Genomic DNA, 18,493 nt, shown 5'->3' on the forward strand with positions numbered 1-18,493 from the left:
CTACATAGACTTTCTTGGTAGCTCAAAGTCATCTCTCTTATCCCTATCATTAGGATTTCAAGATGACATATATTGTTTACAATAATCACTCAATGTCATATAATTTCCAAAATATTGAGTATAGGTGTACATGTGTTGTTCATACTCATCCGTAGTCATCTGGTTCATGGCAGTTTCTACTTGGCCAGAAGATCTTCATGTACTAGGATTTCTTCTTGTAGGTTCTACTTGTTGTGTATGTCCATAGGATAGTTATGCATTTGCATACTGGTCATACTCATACCCATATTCTTGGCCTGTTTGTCCATACCCATAGGCATGTGGTTGCCAATTTCCATATTGTTGTGTTTGCTCATTTGTATATGAAAACGGTTGGCCATATGTAGATTGTGAGGAGCTGTTCTGTGTAGATTCATAACCACCATAACTATTAGAGTCATGCTCTGTTCCTATACTCATAGATTCCATACTAAGGGAAAAGTTATCCTCTTCTATTTGCTGCATCTTCCCTTTTCCCTTTCCACGACTGTACTGCCTATCAACTAGACGTGTTTCTCTTTGTGGACCCTCATCTTCTAGTTGGGGAGGACGCGTATATTCCACTTCTGGTCTTTAATCTTGCCATCCTTCATTTCCTCCATAGTCCCCACCATCACCACCTTGCCCACTGCTACCACCGAGGTTAGATCCGTCATCACCAGCATCATCATCGTCGTTATCATCATCACCACCAGAGGGCATAGTGGATGAAGTTTCATATCTAGACCCAAAATTCATTTGTGAATCATCACTACTAGATATTACTTCTTCTACCATTACCTGATTAACATCAATGTCAAAGTCATCTCGTGCATGCTTGGCCATTTGTGGATGGGGACTTCCGTCTCGTTCATCAAGATGGGATGACCTAATCCATTGAAAAAGTGGATACTCATCCTCATCACCCAATTCAACTGATATGTCAAGAAGGTCCAGGGGATCTTGTTCAGCGACTTTGTCCATTTCGGCCTCCATATCTCTTATTTGAAGTTTCATGTTGTAATAACAAAAAACAAGTTGCTGAAGTCTGGTGTAGGCTAGTTTATTTCTTTGCTTTGTGTGAATGAGTGCAAATGTGCTCCAATTTCGTTCACAAGCTGATGAAGATGCGGTTTGTGACAAAATGCGCAATGCTAGCTTTCTTAGGATTGGAGCACTTGATCCATATATCATCCACCAATCAGCTGTGCAAGATGTTTTAAGAACACAAGTTAGTACTTAGTAGATTGTACTTGAAGTTTGTAACTTTGTATTGTACATTTATATATAAATACTTACCAGGTGCCATGGTTGCCAGCAGCTGCTTCTCCAAAGCTTCTTTTAGCATCTCTAAATAGAATAATCTAAAAAAAAAATTGTTATTGTATAATTAAACATGGATTAAGACTTATTTTATTTAAATTTTATTTTAAAAATATACCTCATTTCCAATTTGATCCAGGCCCAAGGAATGTGGCTCAAGGGTGTTAAAAACTTTGTGAACTGCATCAAGAAAATAAGGATCTTCCCCAACACCTTCTTTGTATTGAAATTTTGGATTTAAGAAGTAAGCTGTCAATCAAATAAAGTAAAATATAAATATGTAATAAGTATTTTGATATATGAATTTCTTGAAATTTATAAATATTTTATACTTGCTGCATGAAGAGGATGTTCAAGGGTTCTTTCCCATCGGTCATTGATTACTTTGAGAACCCATCATGCACTTCTTGTACCTACTTCAATGGCCTCTTTCATCGCCCTTATTGCTTCAAACACAAGTCCTAATGTTGGCCACACTTCACTATCAACTATAAGCAATACTCGATATATAGGCTCATAAATGTTACAAACTTTTGCTACTCTATCCCAAAATTGATGGTTGTATTTTCAATTTCTCTACCCATTTTTGTTCGATTAAGAGCATGCTCAGCCCATTCATCAAATGTAAATAGAGATTTTAAACTTACTTTTTTTTTTTGTATGCTATCAAGTGCAATGTAATTTGTAGCAAATTGTGTGGCCCTTGGACGCACAATATCCCCTTGACAGTGCTCCCTCATTTTAGCAAACAACCATCCATGATTATATATAAAATTAGTGATCTGTCTCCCCTGCAAGATCACCATGCTTATTGCCTCTCTTTTTCCGATCTTTTCAAAAATGAGATCAATACAATGGGCGGCGCAAGGAGTCCAATACAAGTTGAATTTTTTCATTAATTGTAGACCCGCTTTCTTTTAGTCACTACCATTATCGGTCACCACTTGGACAACATGTTGCTTTCCTACCTCTTGCACAACATGTTTTAATAGGGAATATATGTATTCATGGTCTTTTATTTTGTTAGAAGCATCTACCGACTTTAGAAAAATTGTGCTTCCTTTCGAGTAAACCATGAAATTTATGATGGATAATTTTGTAAGGCTTGTCCATCCATCACACATTACAGTGCAGCCATGTGTGGTCCACTTTTTCTTCACTTCTTCTACGTGGCCTTCCATTTCTTTTTCCTCTAAATGAAGGTATTTTGTTCTGATTTCATAGGGTGTTGGTGGATCGACTTCTGTTCCAGCTGATTGGCAACCCCATACCATGTTTTTAAAATGAGGTGATTTTGCCTACTCAGGTGGAATATTATCATATATAAAAAACTTTGAAATCAACCTATTCATTTCTTCTTTTATTTACCTCATTTGAATAATTTTTTCAAGTTTTTTTGTTTTGTTGCGCCTAACTTGTAATATCGAGAAGGCTTTGAAATATATGGCTCTATTTTTGGCTCTCTCACACTTTGACATCGCCTCATCGGAGGTTGCCCTCCACTACTACTAGCCCCTGAACTGCCTTGTTGGCTACCTGCAAACCTACAAGATTGGTCTCTTTCCCATTCCGTCTGTTTTGAAGCATAGAATGCTTGACGATATGCAGACCTTTCATAGGAAGAAATGTCAGGCAGATACGCAATATCGTCAACATCATCAACTTCATCAATTTGTTGTGGTTGCATCAAGTTCCCACGCAATTCATTTTTTATTTGATCCATTCTTTCTATTTTTTTGGGCCTTAGCTGTTGTTTTTCTTTCTAAAACAATTCTCATTTCCTGCTTAACTTTTGGAGGTACTTTGTCGCAAAATTTTATATTATGCTGTAGGTCGTAATTTGCTAAGTGCATTTTTAATCTTGTCGCACCACCACTCTTCATTTGTATTTCGCAATATTTGCAAATAAATCCATTCTTTACATTGGGCATCGGGTACCCATGTTTCTATGCTGGATCTTGTTTTCTTCCTTCAGACATTTTTGTAGATAATTTTACTTTCCTACAAGGTAACAATGAATCAAAAATTAGGTGTTAAATTAGTCAACAATTTTAAAATAAAATTATTTGAGATGTTTTATTATCAATATAATATTAATAAATAAGATAAACATTAAAATATTAAATTAAAATTACAAAATTTAATGATAATGTACAAAATTACTAATAAATTATGGAAATTAAATTCGTCAAATAAATGAAATAATTTAAACTATATTAAGCTAATAAGTACTTTAATTTATTTAATTACTAGGCTATAATGATTAGGTGTTAAATTACTCTAAATTTGTAAAAAAAAAAAAATTATTTGGATGTTACTCTACAATTTTAAAATAAAAATATTTAGATGCTAAATAAAGATAAATTAATAACTAAGAGATATATTAAATTGTTAAATTAAAATTACAAAATTAATGATAATTTTTACAAAATTATTATTAAGTAATAAAATTTTAAAATAAATATATTTAAATAAATGAAATAATTTATTAATTTATACTATAATAAGACAACAATAGTAAATTATTCTAATTTTATTTAGTTACTAAATTTACTAGTTATTAACTTATTATTTACTATACTAACTTATTATTTACTATACTAGCAAAGTAGTAACATTAACTGATTAAGGGGTAAATACCGTAAATGGGAGAGGAGGGCATTGTCGTAAATATATTGGGGGCAAGGGAGATTTTGAGTAAATAAAAAAACTTAAAACATGTTATTTAAAACATAAACCACAAATTGCCTTTAGTTTTCAGCCCTTTTATTTTGTGGTGCTGGCTACTGCTCGTGGAGGGAGGGGCGACAGTGGACTCTCGACTCTCGTCTCTTGTCTCTCTTCTCTCGGTTTCTTGCTTGCAGCTCTGCAAGAGCCTCAGCAAAAAGGATGATTGCAGGCTGGAGTTCTTGCTGCTAGCTGCGACTGTGAGTGTGCGACAATGATGGAGGTGGAGGGTGAAGCCGAAGGCTAGAGGCAGGGGCTCGAAGGCTCAGAGCAAGAGGGGATCTGAAGGCTAGGGCTTTTCGGAGTTCGAACTTCGAAGGTGGAGGCAGGAGGCAGCAGAAAATTTCGAATCTAGGGTTTTTTTTTTTTTAAGTTTGAAGATGAAAGAAGAAGAAGGCTTTGAGAGTCTGAGGTATGTATCCGAATGCTGCATGATGTTAATTTATACCAATAATTTGTGTAGTGGTAGCGGTGGAATTATTGGGTTGAATGATGGATCTGCAGAGTATCTCTGCGAGATTTTTGCTTTTCTCTGTATACACTCACGGGTTGCACAACGTGCACAATCACGTGGGAAAAGCAAAATAAAATCTGAGAATACTCAGAACAGCGCTGAAATTCCTCCCTCCAAATTTTTTTTTTCCACATGATTTTCAGAAAATTTCGGAAGAACAGACGAAATTTGCCAAAAGCTCAAAATTTCGGTCAAATTTTTTCAAAACCAAATCTATCTCTCAATTTCCTTTTGGGACCCCTCGAAATTCGAAATTTCGGTCGAAATGACTGAAATTTCAACATTTTGACCGAAATTTAAGTCCTTGGGTATGAGAGGCTGCTTTTGGAATATTCACCTTAGAATCTTTGTTTAGACAATTTTTAGTGGAAATATGCAGTAAGCTTTCTAATCTTGGGGCATTGGCTGAGGATAATTGGATGCCTTATGATGAAGTCTGGAATTAACACTCTTGATCCAAGTCCTGTGCGTGGTAGTTTAAGCACATCTGAAGACATTCCGCAGGGCTAGCTACAGGGATTGAGTAATGTACTATGGTTTAGGGATATAAAAATTAGTAACTTTATAGAGTAGAACAAGAAACTACAGATGATAAAATGTGTTTACAGATTGTGTGTCATTGACAATGATAATGTGTAATTTTAATAACTTAATAGTTGGCTCACAAATTAGGCTGGCAGCAGAGTATCACAATTTGTTTCTTACATACGCAGAATCAGCACTTGACTGTGCAACCACAATTTGTTTCTTACTTTTCTAGGGTATCAGGTTACTGCCGACAAACAGATTACCTACTCATTAAGGATTTAAAAAATATTTTTAAACCAATCTGAACTGAGCTGATAATCCGACCTGAACCTCCCGAACCAAACTGAATTTTGATTAACTGTGTTTCCAGTTTGGGTTTGGTTCATCCTCTGATTTTTTAGTTATCGGTTTGGTTCTAGTTTTTAATTGTCATGAACCAATGGTTACCCGAACAGGCCGAACCGAATCTGTATGAGTATTTATTTATAATATATATGATATATATAATCATATAACAATATATATATATATATATATATATATAATATCCTAAAATTGCAAAATAGTACACATGACTGTTTTTAAGTGATTGGTCTGCAGAAATAAAGTGTGACTGGACGCTGATGCAGGGGCAGCATCAAGGTTCTGCAACCATGGAGAAATTAGGAGAGGAAGAAAGGGAAAGGGAGGAGCGAGACACCAGGGGAAAACTCAGATTGAATTCCAATTCAAACTCATCAACAACTGACCACAACATGACTTTCACACTATTTATAAGAAAGCCTCTTGACATGAAATTACACATAAACCCCTAAAACTACATCACATTACAAACAAACCCATACTTGCACAAATATTACAAACAACTCTCAAATACACATAATCCTATTCTAATTAATACTGAAAACACTTATTAAATAACTAACTTAACAATTCCTTAACCCTACTCTTCTTAATTATTCTCCAGCAAGGATCTACCTAATGTCTTTCTTCTTGTCCTACATCACGCACACTATATCAAAACCCATGCAAAGACCTTTTTTTTGACATCTTGAGAATCAGTTTGGATCAGACAACTGAACTGCATTGTCTGTTAGAGGCTAATCAATGAGTTTGGTTTGGTTTGGCTCAGTTCAGTTCAAGAAATCACTGAACTGATACCCTGGGTTGAGTTTGGTACTCAGCAGTTCAGTTTGGTTGCCTGAACCATGAACACTCCTACTGGTTATTGATCTTGTGTCTGAGGATGACCCTCACCAATTCGCATGTGTTTGCGTAGTGTGCATCCCTGAACATGAGTCTTGATTTTGATACTAGAAACCTCTCGTAAGTGCACTTTTGAGGCATTGCAAGAAAAGAATGAGCATCCCTGTGACTTGTTTAGGGAATCAAGGTTCTAGATCATAATACTTTTGAATTTTAATACACTTTTTTACATTTATGAAACGTTATTATTTTGATAGAAAGAGAAGAGTTATTCAAAGAGGAAGAAGTTCAAGGAGCATAAGAAATCGTCCTTAAAAGATACAAGAAAAAAGAAAAAATATCATAAAAATTATTATTATTATTATTATTAATTTAATGGCAGTGTTGTTGATATTATTCTTTCTATTATTATTGTTGTTGTTATTCTAAATTATTGTTATTGTTGTTGTTATTAGAGTTTTTATTATTGCTATTATTGTTATTATTGTCGTTATTATTGTTTTTGTCGTCATTGTTGTTATTGATATTCTTATTGTTACAATTGTTACTTTTTATTATTAATTTAATGTTTTTATTGCTGTAATTACAAGTATAATTATTATTACTACTACTATTTATTGTATTGTTGTTTTTGTTAACAATGTTTTTTTTGGAATTTACTATTTAATGAGAATTATAGTTATCTTTGAAAAAAGAGAGTCAAGAATGGATTGTAATTTCTACCAGTAATAAGAGGTGGATTCACCATTCCATGATTGGGGAATTAGTATTGCAGCTCGAATGTGCTTCGGCTTCATTTTTGTAAACCAGACATTGGAATGGGGATCAGAGTCTGAATTTGATTCTCCCTGATTCTGCAAATCAAACATAGTGTAGGGCTGGAGGAACAAGCGCGAGCTGTGTATGTGTATATGTATATGTATATATGAATATATATTGCGCTTTGGGTGTTCTATAAGACAATTTGTGCTGCAGACTGGCTCAACAAGAAGGTTTTAATGGGAATGGCATCTCTAATAATCAAGTCCAAAGGGTTGGTCAATATGATGGTCAAGCCAAGAAACCCAATACCAGGAGTGATGTATGAGCTTTATTTTTTTCTGTCAAGCTCTGTAATGTTACAAAAAGGGATTGGATTTTAGAGGCTCATAAAAAGTGGGTGGTTAGGTCTGTTAAGTTTGGAACTCAAAATTGGCCATTCAAACAGAAAGAGCTGCAGCTTAGAAGACTGCAAGTTATCAAAACAACAGGGGGCTGGTTGAGGTACTTGGAGGGGAGTTCTCAGGTTGCGAAGAGGGAGGTTGGTATGAAGTGGTTAGAAGATAAACTGTGAGGCAAACAAATTGTAAAGGGAGTGATCCAGATGTTGGGGTGATCCTTAGTGATGATTGGACCTTTAAGGTAGAAACAGTAGCAGTAGTAAACCAGCAAGTTGTGGAAAACAATGTTCTTTGCCCAGGTTTAGTAAGGTTTGTAAATCTCTAAAGTCAATGGAGATTGGTATTGAGATTTGCAAGGTTTTGGAAGAAAAAGGACTTAACCAGGGTGCCTATGAATAAAATTTTAATAAGGATGATGGTGAGAAGTAAGGTGTATTCCCAAGAAAAGGGGGGGGGGGGGGTGGTGAACTGGGTTTTTAAAATTTTCTTTGAAACCCCTTTGTTTTATGTGTTCCTTTAGTTAAGAGTTAACCCAACAAATTAATATTCAGCAATCACACAATTACAATGATATTGATTTGCAACCTCACAAGTCCAACCAACAATCCTTTTGAATATGTCAATCCAATCAACAAGGTAAGCTTGATTTCACAATATGAAACAAAATAGAAATTTCAGCAAGCTTCCAAAATTCAGATTTTGATATCAAATAAGTTACTTTTAATTTAATCAATAAGTTAATAAGCTTTGATATTTATCAATCAATGTATTCCTTTAAGGTTTCCGCAAACTTTGATATTTATCAATCAACGTACTCCCTTTAAGGTTTTTGCAAACTTTGATATTTATCAATCAACGTACTCCCTTTAAGGTTTCCGCAATTCCCCATAACAAATTAATTTCTAGCAATTTAGTAAACATCCACGCAATTTATATATGCAGAAAATTAAAGATATTTAGGGAAGAGAAAGACACCAAGATTTTACGAGGTTCGGCTATACCCGCCTACGTCCTCCTCACCTTAGGTAAACCACCCAAGGATTTCATTGAACCTAGGGGATAAATTTTTTAAATACCCATTGAACCCCCCTCTTGGGATTGCACCAAAGCTAACAAAGATCTTTCATCTCCTCGAAGACAGCCTCCTTCCACTCAGGAATTTTTAGAGCATCCTGCACAGTATTAGGAATCTCCATACACGACAATTGTGAGATAAAAGCACGAAAAACAGGTGAGTGATTTTCATATGACACATAATTGGACAAAGGATGTTGGGTGCAAGACCTCACACTCTTCTGAACAGCAATGGGAAGTTCAAAATCATCGAACTCAAGATTGGAACCAAACTCAGGTTCAGAACTAGAGGACTCAGAACTCGAAGATGAAATGGACTGAACATGAGGTAAAGGCTCGGTGAGGACATTACCTGGAGGGTTTACTGATTCTGGATAGTGTAAAGGATTGGAAGACCCTTTCTTTCGAGTTGTCCCCTATCTCGAGTAGACAATGTCAAATGGTACCAATGCTGTGGTATTTTTTTTTTCTATTTCTCCTTTGTTAGTCATTATAGGATCATGAACATCATGAGATGGCGCTGTAGGAGGACTTGCATTCTCAGTATCTAGAAAACTCGACTCACTTTCTCCCGGTATAATAAAGCTTGGGTTTTCAGGTCGAATAATCAAAGTTGGAGAAGGATCATTTTGCAAGTCTTCAGTTTGGAAAAAAATCATGAAACACAGCTGAATCTTTGTTTTGGTTCCCTCCCTGCAGATGAGGCGTAAAATAGGGATTTAATTCAAACAATGTAACATCCATGGTAACAAACATATTTTTGGAAATGGGTTCAAAACATTTATACCCCTTTTGAGTGGGAGCATAACCAACAAACACACATTTTGTGGCTCGGGGTTCAAGTTTTCCTCGATTATGACTATGAATATGAACAAAAGCAGTACAGTCAAATATCTTTAGTGGTAAAAAAGAAGACAACCGATTTGTTGGATAAAACTTATGAAAAACATCAAAACGTGTTTCAAAGCTTAAAACCTTATTAGGCGTTCTATTTATGAGATATGCAACAGTAGGAATGGCTTCACCCCAAAGATATTTAGGTACTTGATTGGTAATAAGCAATGTCCGAGCTACTTCCAATAAGTGTTTGTTTTTTCTTTTAGCCAAACCATTTTGTTGCGGAGTGTTGACACAAGAGCTTTGATGAACAATTCCTTTTTCAAGAAAAAATTGGCCCAAAATGTTTTTGAAATATTCTCGACCATTATCACTCCGCAATATCTGAATATTTTTTTGAAATTGTGTTTGTACCATGGTGTAAAAATTTTAAAAAAATGTTTCCACTTCACATTTTTCCTTTATCAAATAAACCCAACTTAATCTCGTGTGATCATCAATAAAGGTCACAAACCATTTTTTTGCCAGAATACATAGACATTCTACATGGGCTCTAGATATCACTATAAATCATAGTAAATGATGTAGTTGGTTTGTAGGGTTGGGTGGAAAAGGATGCACGATGATGGATAGCAAATTGACGAACTTCACATTGAAAAGAAGATGGACTTTTATTCTGAAATAAATTGGGAAACAAGTATTTTAAATATTGAAAACTAGGATGGCCTAACCTATAATCCCATAACATGATATCATTATCTTTGAAAACAGAAATAGAATTTAAGCAAGTACTTTGACATTGTCTACTCGAGTTAGGTCCATCGTCAAAATAATAGAGTCCATCTTTTTCCTTAGCACTGCCAATCATCCTCCCCGTGGTCAATTCCTGAAACTCACAATAAGAAGAGTAGAAATTAGCTTGACATTGATGATCAGAGGTAATTTTATTGATGGACAGCAAATTGCAAGATAAATTTGGAACGTGGAGCACATCATGAAGAGTTAACAACGAAGTGAGTTTGATAGTTCCTATCCTGACAATTACTGAGAGTGAACCATATGCAATTTTGACCTTTTTATTGCCTGCACACGGACTATAGGATGAGAACAATTTGGAGCAGCTAGTCATATGATCAGTTGTGCCAGAATCAATTATCCAAGAATGAATAGAATTAGGAATAACACCTAAAAACCCAGTAACAAGAGATTTACTCTTCTGTACCAAAGAACATGACTGGGTTAAGGACAGTTTTGGAGATTGAAACAATTTGTATAGGTGCTCTAATTGCTCTTTGGCAAAAGGGACTGCATCTGAGTTCGTAGAAGGCTTCTGAGTCTCTTTAGCAGTGGCTTGGTAGGTGTGACTGTCATGTTTGGATTTTGGCTTCCATTTAGCTGGTGTACCATGAAGCTTCCAACCTATCTCCTTCGTATGCCACTGTTTTTTGCAATGCTCGCACCACAATTTCTTACGCCCGTCGTTGTCATAATCAACACCTCTTGACACAAGAGCAGAGCTCTCAGGTTCCGAGTTGAAACTAGGGTGTTGCGCAACATGATTTTTCTCCTTGACTTCTCACGTCTAACTTAAGAAAAAACTTCCCGAATAGAGAGCAATGGCTTCCTGCCAAGAATGCGGCCTCGGACCTCGTCCAAACTCCGATTAAGGTCGGCTAAAAACATGTAAACCTTGTCGTTTTCCTCTCTCTTCTTGTGGCGAGCATGGTCGTTCGAATTCTCCCAAACATCATCATTAAACTAATCAAGTTCCTACCATAACGTTACCAATTCGTTGTAATAAGTAGTAACATCGCGATCATTCTGCTTGGATCTCTAGAGTCGAGTTTTCAACTCAAATATTTGAGAAGAATTCTCGAGGTCCGAATAGAGATCTCGAACAGCCTTCGAGATGTAGTTAGCAGTGGGAAGAAATAGGTGAGATTTTCCAATGGCAGGTTCCATGGAATTGATGAGCCAAGCAATAATAAGAGAATTTTCAGACTGCCATTTTTTAGATTAGGGTCACCAGTAGTAGGTTTCGATATTTTGCTAGCCAAATGCCTTATTTTGCCTCTACCATTGATCGCCAATTTTACGGACTTAGCCCACTCAAGATAGTAGTGCTCATTTAGTTTTGTAACCATGGGATAAAGGGCTGAATTCTTGGAATAGTAATCAACAGATATAGACTTGGGAGGAATAGTGGGATTGGGCGGAATGGTTTCGGAAGTATTGGAAGAGCTGGTAGGATTTCTTTGGGTGCCGGTCATCGCCGACTTATACGACATCATCAGAAGGAAGAACAAAATAGAAAAAGAGCACGAGGCTCTAATACCATGAAGGATTTTTTAGAAGAAGAATAGCCATTCTTATTGAATTTCAAGATACACGATTACAAGATAAATAGTAAAGGAAGGCCACAAAATCAGCAAATCAAATCAACAGATCTCTAGGCTAGAAAACAGGAAACTGAAACTACCAGATTCTAAAATAGTAATTTTAGATTTTATTCAAAAAATAGAATTTCCTAATTTATTCCCTAGAAATCCAAAAGTCGAAGATACGCTTGCTAGTATAAAGGAAATAGCAAGAGATGGAGTTGGCAAAGGAAAGGAGGCTGGGGAGATTTTTTAGATAATGATAGTGATGATGTGCAAGTTTGGATTGTGATGGTGGTGGTTTTGCTGTTGGATGAGATTCGGGAACAATATGGATATGTTTTTGATTCATGTGATGTTCTGTAAGATCTATCATATGTACATCTTGCCCTGGTGGAAGGATTGGAGGGAGTTCTTATTTTTGAGAACGATGAGTTGGATAATAAGCTGTAGTGCAATGATGGAATTTTACTGACATCAATAGAGGTGATTGCTAGGAAGTACTTAGAAGCCCAAGATATAATGGATAAATTGGATTTAAAAATGTGTGATGCTAGTGGAATTGAAGTGTGCTTTGATGGGGGTAAGTGCAAAGCGAATAAAGGTTAGAGGGAGCTTGCAAATTTAAAGTGCTTGGTGAATTATGATGGAAAAGGATTGGAAATGGGTCTTCTTGGTTAGGAGTACTTTTCGGTTATTTTTTACTACTATTTTTTATTTGTTATTTTTTAATTTTCATCTTATAATAATAATAATAATAATAATTATTATTATTATTATTATTATTATTATTATTATTTTCTATTTTTTTTATTTTTACAGGTGGACCTCTTGTCCCCTTAGGTTGTAACTTCTCTTTCTTAATCTAATATACCTTCCTTTGTTATCTAAAAGAAAATACAATATCACTACCAATAAAGTAATATAGAACACCCTAGTCTTTGATTTAAATGTTGCTTGAAGCCACTTCTTGACATGTGTAATCCCACTCTCATGATGATGACATCATCAATTAAACTACTAAAAGTACCACACCTATCTCCTTTTTGCGGAATAAGACTAAATGATTATATTAGACCGGATAAAATTGAGTGTAGAGACCACCATGCTGAATTTGTCAAACCAAGCTCGAGCAAACTACTTAAGACGCTCCTCCCTTTGAGCAACACACCTAGGAGGTTGCATATATACCTTTCATGTAAATCTCCATACAAAAGGCATTCTTTGCATTCATATGGTATAAGGGCCAATCGAAATTAGTTGCCAATGAGATCAATACACGAATAGAATTTACTTGAACAATAAGAGAGGTCTTCAAATAATCAACATCCTATGTTTAGGAGTACCCCTTGGGAACCAACTAAGCCTTAATTCGTTCCGTAGAGCAAATATATTTGATGGTGTAGGACCAACGACACCAAACCAACTCCTTACCAGGAGGAAGACCCACCATGTCCCATGCCCCCTTGAGTGGTCAAGGCATCCATTTCTGCATCCATTGTATGCTTCCAGCCAATGTTAGCGAGCACTTCAACATGTGAGGATGGGATGGAAACATAGGAGATGGACAAGGCAAAGAATGTGTGGGACTAGGAAGGTGAAGAAATGAAATATAATAAGCAATAGGTTAAGCAACTAAGGACTATTAAGTACATGTTTGAGGATCTTTTCGGCGAGCAATTGGCAAATCCAAGTCACGCTAGATCATTTTTGAGTTCTTTGTGAAGTGTAAACCCTTCTAAACTTAAGGATCACAACAATCTCGTGTAACAAATATTAAAACATTTAAGCTTGTTGTGACCCTTAAGTTTTACAACAGTTCACGCTATGCTAGTTGGGTGACAGATCATAATGATTGTATATCTACAAGTGAAAGGATTTCCACCCCTTTGTTGGGAATCCATATGTTGGCGCTCTAAGAAACAAACTTATATGGTAGACTCAGTTATGGTTTCTAGGCTAGTGGTATTAGTTTCTTGTAATAAATAAGCAAAATGGCTTAGAAATATATCAATCGGAATTCTAATGCAACCAAAACCTATGATTTTATAACCATTATGTTGTCTAAATCTCATAGTGACGTCTATAATGAAGAAGCTTGACATATTGGATTAAGACGTAGTTATGTCAGTTAATTACTTACTCATGGATTAATAAAAATAGACTTTTTAGGATCCTTTTGCAGAAGTATTTACAGAGGACTTAGTCTTTAAGATTCCTAAAGGGAAGGGTCTTAAGCCCGTTTCTATTCACCATCAATGATTGAAACTTAACTCAAACTTATGATGTAAAATTCTTGAATTTAATGAGCAAAGTACATCATTTGAAGTGGTTGAATTTCTGGATTGTACATATCCTAAGGTTAATTTTGTACCTATAATGATAAGGATAATGTTGAGTTGTATGCTCGCATTAGACTTAACAGTGCTTGAATTACAGGGGCATTAAGTTAAATCTACCTATATGAGTGTCGAAGGTTGGTGCCACCTTTATGAATTAATGGCTCAACTCTAGAGCACTCGTGAAATAGGATACATCAAAATCAATCCATGTGTTGGATTTTAAAACATATCCCAAATTATTGGAAATTTCTACGTCAAGTTATTTTTCTGATAATCATTCAAGTAATTGGTTCAAAGATACATTTACCAAGTACTTGATGAACCTTGATTTGATTTCATTAAGCAGTGGTTCAAGTCATTATACACCATTGCTTATGCGCCAAATTCCTAAGCTTTTACAAAAAATTTCATGTTTTTTGAAAATTGGTGGAGTAATGTTAAGACATTTCAAAATTAATAGACCTTTCTTTGGGGTATTCCGATGCAATAGACAGCAATTTAGAAGATGTGAATATTAAGGTTGACCCATGTTGGAAAGTTTTAGAAAGAAATATGTTCTAATAAGTGTGCTTCCTGCACCTTGTAGCTTTCGGTCCTATTGCCTATTCATGGATAGTCCACTTACACTCCATAAGTTAGCGCTTGCATTGTTGCATACAAATATGCACACGTGTGGCATGAATATTGACCTACTAATCGTTCATTGTGTCACTTAAGTTGAGCAATGAGCACTCAGCATGTTTGCATTGTGCAAGTGCAAAGGCCAAGGTGGGCTTTAGCTCATCTTATTTTGGACGTCACTTCTATTATTAATCTAGATTGGCCATTTTATTAGGTGTTATCTGTAGTTTAAATATGATAATTGTTGTTACAAGGAAACTATTAAAAAATATGTTTTTATTTTATTTTATTTATTGTGGCTTTTATCACAACCATTGGATCGTTTCTAAATCCAACGGTTGTGTGGTGTCATATATATGTTTGTAAGTCGTGGGAAAAAGAGAGGATTGCTTGTCATTTTGTGCAAGGAGAGCTAGAGGGGGCTTTCTCTCTAGGAAGTTTTTTTCTTCACTGGTTTGATAGGTGAAGGGGTGTACAGGGGATTTGGGATCGGGGAGAATCTGATCAGATCTTGTACTGCCATTGTTTCATAGTGGATTTTTCTCCAGGTGCACGCTCCATGGACGTAGACAATCTTGCCGAACCACGTAAAATCTCTCGTCTATCCTTTTTCTGTGAATGTTCTTTGTACTATATATTTTGTTGATCGGAAGATTAAAATCGTTGCGCGTCAACAAGTGTTATCAGAGCACGGTTTCGATTGGGTGCAGATCTGATAGATTAGATTAGATCAAAAGAAAATTTTTGGATAGTTTTTCCGTGGGAGTGCTCAAGATCAGAGTGATTTGTTCAGATCAGATTGAAGTATGTAGATTCAGATCAGGTGCCGGAAAATTATTCTGGAATTTTTCAATTGAAAAATCGGATTGAGGTACGCGGATTTAGATCAAGTGCTGTAAAATTGTTTTGGAATTTTTTCAATTGAAGGAGGATCATTTTTTAATTGAAGGTGTGAAAAAAAAATTTTGAAAGGAAAAAAAAAATTTTCATAAATGAAGAACATGATGAACAGTGCCAAAATTGGGTGACAGACCCGGATTCAGAATTGGGTCGGGTACGGAACGCAACGGGTTGACATGCAGGTCAAGAGGCTAGGTTGCGGGTCGGATCCAAGCGGAACCCACCGGGTCAAGGCGCGAGTCAGCAACCGGGTCGAGGCGCGGATCCTCCTCGTGGAGCACTGACGTCAGAGGAATTTTTTTGTTTTAAATGGCAAGTACTTTGACTGCTAAGTTCGAGGTGGAGCCTTTTAATGGAAAAAATAATTTCAGTTTGTGGCAGAGCATTGTGAAGGATGTGTTGGTCCAATAGGGACTGATTAAAGCATTGTATGAGAAAGACAAGAAGCCAGAGACCATGTTAGATGATCAGTGGGAGGAGCTGGAAATGAAAGCATAAGTGCCATTTGCTTAAGTTTAGCTCCAGAAATTAAATATAGTGTGTTGAATGAAACATCACCAGCTGAGCTTTGAAAAAAATTAAAGAATATTTATATGTCCAAATCCTTAGTTAATTGATGTATTTGAAGAAATAGTTGTATCAGTTGAGGATGACTGAGGGCACAGAAGTCAGAGACCACCTCAATTATTTCAACAAAATAATCACGTAGTTGTTGAGTATTGAGGTAAAAATTAAGGAGGAAGATAAAGCACTGATTATGTTGTATTCGCTTCCCAGTTCACTTGATACTTTGAAAACCACACTACTGCTAGGTAAGGAGACTCTTACAGTTGATGAGGTGACTACTGCCATTCCGGAGTGAGAATTTTCACAAACCAGATTATCCAGGACATGGAGAAGGGTTGGTGGCTAAGGTTGAGTCTAGCCAACAGCGGGGTAGGAGTTCTAGCAGGGGTAATTGGAATCGAGGGTATTCTCGATCCAAGTCCAGGGGTAAGAATGGGAACTGGAGGAGTGGTTGTTTTTATTGTGGGAAAGAAGGGCATATGAAGAAGGACTGTCTAAGGAAGAAAAGAGATTTAAAGGAAGAGAACAGGAAGAAGACTGAGCAGGCTATTGTAGTGGAGAGCAGTTCATCAGTTTTTGATGGGGATCTTTTGACTGTTACTATAGGTTCTAGTTACTTAACCGATACCTGGACTTTGGATTCGGCGTGCTCATATCATATGTGTCCATACAGGGACTGGTTTGATTCCTATGAACCAATCTCTGGAGGGACGGTGTTGATGGGTAATGATGCTTCCTGTGGTATTCTTGGTATTGGAACGGTCAGAATCAGGATGTTTGATGGTGTGGTTAGAAACATCAGGGATGTGAGGCATGTTCCAGATCTGAAAAAGAATCTGTTCCTTGGGTTCTTTGGACAATAATGGTTTCTCTTTTTCAGTTAGGGATGGTGTGCTAAAAGTGGCTAGAGGTTCACTGGTAGTAATGAAGGGTCATCTGAGTAGCAATTTGGACACTCTGGTGGGTAGCACAGTGATAGGTGGAGCTGTAGCTAATACCTCTTCAGATACAAATACCAATGATACTACTCTGTGGCATATGAGGCTGGGTCACATGAGTGAGCGTGGTTTGCAAAGCTGCACAGGCAGAACTTACTGGGAGGTAATTCTTGTTGTAAGCTTAAGTTCTGTAAATACTATTTGTTTGGTAAACAATGCAGGTTGAGTTTCAGAACAGGAAAACATATGAGCAAGGAGGTGCTGGAGTACATTAATTCAGATGTATGAGGTCCAGTACAGGTACAATCTCACAGTGGTGCTATTTATTTTGTCTCATTTATTGATGACTTTTCCAGGAAAGTCTGGGTGTATTTTTTGAAGCACATGAGTGAGGTATTCAATAAGTTTAGGGAATGGAAAACTCAGGTAGAGAAACAAACAGGAAAACAAGTGAAGTTTCTGAGATATGATAATGGACTGGAGTACAAAAACGACCAGTTAATTGACTTATGTAAGGAAGAGGGAATCAGTAGGCACTATACAATTCCACATGGGCCATGGCAGAATGGGGTGGCTGAAAGGATGAACAGAAAATTACTAGAGAGGGCAAGATGTATGAGGATTCAGGCTAATCTTCCTAAGTCATTCTGGGCAGAAGCATTGAGTATGACATGCTACATGGTAAACGGGTCTCCTTCTGCAACTATTGACACAAAGATTCTCGAGGAGGTATGGACAGGTAAGCCAGTAGATTACTCTGTGTTGAGAATATTTGGTTGTCCATTGTATGTGCATGTGCAGGAATAAGAAAGATCAAAGTTGGACTCTTAAGTCCAAACTGTGCGTCTTTCTTGGTTTCCAAGGAGTGAAGGGATACCGGTTATGGGACCCTATGACACGAAAGGTGGTCATTAGCAGGGATGTGGTCTTCGATGAGGAAGTCATGTTGAAGGAGAATGCTGATAAGAAGATATAGTCTAATTCAGCGGGAGTACCTATTTAAGTGGAGCTGGGTAGTATTCAGAATTCAGGTATGGGTAATACTCAGACTACTTTTGTTGATTCTGTTGCATAGGATACAGCGAGACAGGCTACAATTCCTCAGGAAATTCCTCAGACAGTTGATAGACATAAGCCTACAGGGTTAACCACTGGCAGAGAAAGGAGGAATGTTAAGCCTCCAATTAGGTATGAGTTTGAGGACTTAGTTGCATTTGCTCTAATTACTATTTGTGGAGATCCTTCTGATTTTCAGGAAGCAGTTCAGAGTTCTGAACGAGATAGTTGGCTTGGAGCCATGATTGAGGAGATGGAGTCTCTTCATAAGAATAACACTTGGGTGTTGGTTCAGAAGCCCAAG

The 18,493-nt window shown here is 36.6% G+C and overlaps 1 protein-coding gene across 2 annotated transcripts in view; it reads left to right on the plus strand.

The window, feature by feature from the left end:
- Positions 1–18,493, plus strand: part of LOC131160056 (protein ALTERED PHOSPHATE STARVATION RESPONSE 1) — a 37,691-nt gene that overhangs the window by 15,321 nt on the left and 3,877 nt on the right. The window lies entirely within an intron of this gene.

This window comes from Malania oleifera, chromosome 7 (genome assembly GCF_029873635.1).
Source record: "Malania oleifera isolate guangnan ecotype guangnan chromosome 7, ASM2987363v1, whole genome shotgun sequence".
NCBI classification, from domain to species: Eukaryota; Viridiplantae; Streptophyta; class Magnoliopsida; order Santalales; family Ximeniaceae; genus Malania; species Malania oleifera.